The sequence below is a fragment of the Echinops telfairi genome, unplaced genomic scaffold (assembly GCF_000313985.2).
Source record: "Echinops telfairi isolate 266 unplaced genomic scaffold, ASM31398v2 ScPeMD7_7467;HRSCAF=8505_0, whole genome shotgun sequence".
NCBI classification, from domain to species: Eukaryota; Metazoa; Chordata; class Mammalia; order Afrosoricida; family Tenrecidae; genus Echinops; species Echinops telfairi.
Window position 1 is genome coordinate 8,361,242 of NW_022111367.1, and position 4,777 is coordinate 8,366,018.

Sequence of the window (4,777 nt, forward strand, 5' to 3'; positions counted from 1 at the left end):
ATAAAAGAAGCAAAAGGCAGCAAATGGAAATATAAATATGTAAAATAAAAGAAGCAAAAGGCATCAAATGGAAATATAAATATGTAAAATAAAAGTAAGCAAAAGGCAGCAAATGGAAAGGATGTCTATGCTAACCCCTATTTCACACTGAACAAGAATGAAAATGAGAAGAATCGCCTACAATAAGCCGAGGAAGCCTCTACTCCCCTAACTAGAGGGAACACAGACTACCCGCCAAGCACAGGGAAACTTGGGCCCAGGGGAGGGGAGAGCGAGAAGAGCAGACACCTTCCCAACTGAGGGGCCCTGGGTGCTCCAGGAACAGCAATGGCTGCGGTCGGCTTGTCAGCAGGGACAGGCAGCCTGGCTACAAAGCGGCCTTCCTGACCAAGGCCCTACACAGCCATCAGATGCTGCCTCACGGAGACCCGAGGAGGGCAGAGGAGGGCTGCACTGCCCTGAGGGTGCCCAAGTCTGTAAAGCTTTACAGGAACAGGCAGTCTCATCAACCTCGGGGGATTTGAACCACCTCACCTCGCAATTCACTGCAAGACTAGTGGCAAGAAATAAAACAAACAGAAGATAAAGAAGAGAGATTTTAGAAATCGCAGGGAAAGAGGCAGGGTATTTCACGTAAGTTCTTTGCTCAACTCTCAAAGAAGTTAAAGAAAATCTGAATTCTCTTTTTAAAAGCCTCAAAAAGGGGAGATGTAGAGACTTTTTAAAAAATCACTGCGAAATAAAGCATCGCTGAAAGCAGCTAGAAGAGACCATGCTGAGAACAATGGCACAATTAACAGTCCTCAAACTCACAGCCATGAAGTCGATTCTGACTCACGTCTGCCCTACAGCATAGGGTAGAACAGCCCCCGTGGGTTTTTGAGATAATAATGCTTATACGACAGTAAGAAAAAGTCTCATTTGGTTTCGAACTGCTGACCCTCAGGGATAACAGTCCTGTGCATAACAACTACATCTCGCTTCCTCACAAGATACAACCCTCTCATGCAATAAAATAGAAGAGGAAAAGATGCAATTGAGCAGAAGAGATGACAAGACACAGAAGCAAAGGAGATTCCACATGAAAATGAAAATAAGGTAACAGCAAATATCCTACTTCTAGGAACATCCCGTCACAGAAGGGTCACAAGGAAGGGATGAGTCAACCAGGACTCAGTATAGCACCGATGAAACACACAGTATTCCTCTGGTTGCTTGAGGTTTCCTCACCCCCCACTATCATGACCCCAGTCTTGCCTCTCACTTTGGGCTAGACCAGAGCATGTACAATGATACAGGTATAAAAGCTCACAACACATGTAATCCAGGTCAGATAGAGCCCACAGGATTAGAAATGGGAGTGTGATACCAGAAGGGTAAGGGGGAGAGGAGGGAAGAGGGAACCGACTGCAATGACTGACACATAACAGAAAACATGGGGGGAAGGAGACAGTAGTCGGTGTAAGATATGAAAATAATAATTTATAATTTATCAAGGGGTCATGAGAGGGGTGTGGAGCTGATACAAAGGGCTCAAATAGAAAATGTTTAGAAAGTAATGATGGCAACATATGTACAAATATGCTTGATACAATTGATGTATGGATTGTTTAATGGAGCCCCCATTAAAATTATCTCTAAAAAAAATTACACTGGGAGGGTAGAAGGAGGGTGGGTTGGAAAGGGGGAACCAATTATAAGGATCTACATGTGACCTCCTCCCTAGGGGATGGACAACAGAAAAGTGGGTGAAGGGAGACATTGCACAGTGTAAGATATGACAAAATAATAATGTATAAATTATCAAGGGTTCATGATGGAGGTGGGGATAGGGAGGGAGGGAGGGGAAAAAATGAGGAGCTGATACCAAGGGCTCAAGTAGAAAGCTAATGTTTTGAGAATGATGAGGGCAACAAATGTACAAATGTGCTTGACACAATGGAGGTAGGAATGGATTGTGATAAGAGTTGTAAAAGCCCCCAATAAAATGATGTAATTTAAAAAAATTTACAGATGAGGGGGAAAAAAAGCCTACTTCTAGATGTTTACCCTAAGGAAATAATTAGGCAAGTGAAAAGATTCATATATTCATGGAAAGCTTCGCTTTTTTTTTTTAACCTGCAAACTACCAATGCAGACATCAATGTACCATTAAGAGAAATTATCCTGCAGTCAACCAATGGAATGTCAAGCAGCCAACTACAAATCAAACTGTTTGACTGTGTGAAACTGTGCCTTATGAAGTTCAATAGGGAAAACACACTGCAGGACAGTACATCTAGACTGATCACATTCTGGTTTGAACACAGACATACAGATCTCACACCTACACACTCACAGCCATTACCCTGGAAGGGAAAGAACCCGCATAGTGATTGCGCACTGGGCTGCTAGCTGCAAGGTCAGTGACTCAAAGCCACCAGCCACTCCATGGGAGAAGGATGGGGCTTTCTACTCCTGTAAAGTGTTACACTCTTGGAAGCCCAAAGGGACAGTTCTATTCTGCCCTGTAAGGTCACTCACTGTGAGTCAGAATGAAATCAATGGCAGTGAGATTTAGAGTGACCTTGGAACTGGGTGGCTTTTACAGTCTTCTTTAAGTTTTCTGCACTAACCCAATTGTTAATAATGAGCCCACTTTACAATATGACACTAAGAAATACAGAGGTTGTGTTTCCATTTTTACTGAACCACATAAATACAAGCATACTCTAAATGATCAAAAAGATTCTAAATCTATGATTCAGACCCCTTGGATCAAACAAACCACCTTAGTGGCTCAAGGTCGGTGATCACATCTCTAACCTACTACCCTAAACAAATCTGGACACAACAAAACAAGCGCTCTCTGCTTCAGACATCCTGAATTCTATTGCACCAGACCCTGCGGTGGCCACATTCCTTTTTAAACAATTCTTCCCATAAGGTGGGCCAATAAACAAAAAAGAATTTTTAAATTGGTTTTAAGCCCATTTAATTTCCCCTCTGAAGATAAAAAACAAATGGGAAACTATAAAGGCATTAGCAATCAGAGAGCTCCTAAGGAGTCTAATTCAATCTCTGTCACTTCTGTTTCGCTGAAGAGTAAGAGCGCAGAAATAACTCACAATAAATGAAATCAGTCCGTTTGAAAGACAGCACACTCGATTGCTCGTTCCCTCGTTTTCACACGACAGCAGAGCCCGGGGGGGCGCGCGCGCGCGGGTGCCCATGTCTGAGGGGTCCACTTCGTGGAGAATGATCCACAGATCGAAATACACCCGATGGAGGGTGCTGCAGTGTTTCCTGCAAAATCTCCTGATTCTGTTCTGCCATTGAACCCATAACCTTGACCATCTCATCACCGGTCTGTCTGACCAACAGACCCAAACAAAAACCACACTCACTGAAACCTCACCCATGTAGACGCATAGGGAGCTTACAGAAAAGGGTAGACCTGCCCCCAGACTTGCAGAGACTTTAACTGTTTACAGAACAAACAAGAACCTTTCTGTGCATTAGTAATCCAGAGCCAATCGCCTATCCAATCAAATAATCTTAAGGGGCAGTTCTCAGCCACATGCACTATGAATGTTGGGTGTCCTCAAGTCAGATCCAACCCGCTGCAACCCTCTCTCCATACAACAACAGGAAGCCCTGCCCAGCCCCACACCACGCACCAGCCGCACAACTGTTGCTAGGCTTGAGCTCACTGCGGCAGCCATGGCGTTAACCATCTCCTGGAGGGTCTTTTTGCTGCCCCTCCACTTACTAGGCACAGTGTCCTCTCCAGGGGCTGGCCTCTCCTGACATGTCCAAAGTATACAGGCCAAGGTCTGGCCACCCTTGTCAGTTTGTCATACTGTGGTGGCTTGCAAGTTGCTGTGATGCTAGGATAAGGTGACCAGATTTTAACATTGGTAAAGTGGGACAAAAGCAGGACACCATTGATAGAACTCATATCCTGGAGAAATAGCCCCATAGCAGCCGAAAACCGTATACCCCAGCTTGCCGTGCATTCTTTCCAAAAATCTAGCTTTTTTTAAAACGCCGTGGGACGCGGGAAAAATTGTTAAAAATCGGGACTGGCCCGCCAAAAGCGGGATGTCTGGTCACCTTATGCTAGGAGCTATGTCACGGGTATTTCAAATGCCGACTGGGTCACTAAGTGAACAGGTCTCAGCAGAGCTGCCAGACTCAGAACAGACCACGAAAAAGGGCTTGCTGTCCACTTTGGAGAAAGGTAGCTGCTGAAAACACCCTGCATCCCTCAGAAACACACAGCACTACCTGCTGCTGAGCCTCCCAGTAGATGATTACCAATCCCGCCCTCCTCCCCACAGAAATCAAATGAGAACCACCCCTGCTCTCCATCCAGTCTGCAGCCAGATACATGGGTTCAAATCCATCGCCACCTAATTTCCCTGAGAATTAGGCAAAGAAATTAATCAGAGAGGAGCACATAATAAATATCCCCATATTCCTATTACAGTTTGACCAGAAGCCTTAGTTTCATTTCCCCAAGTCACAAGTGCCGCTGGCGCCTGCAAGTGGAATTCAAGCCGAGCACTGGCACACAGTAAACCTCATCAAACGATCGAACACCAGAGGATACACCAGGCCAATGACCCATCCGAGTTGATCCTCAAACTGCATACTGACCAGCAATCTTGTATATACATCAAGATCCTCCCGCATGCCACATCATTCCCATGAAAAATGAAGACAACATTTAATCTACCCTGTGGCCTTGAGCATGAATCTGTATCCCTCGGGCTAAACCCTTAAACCTAAAATA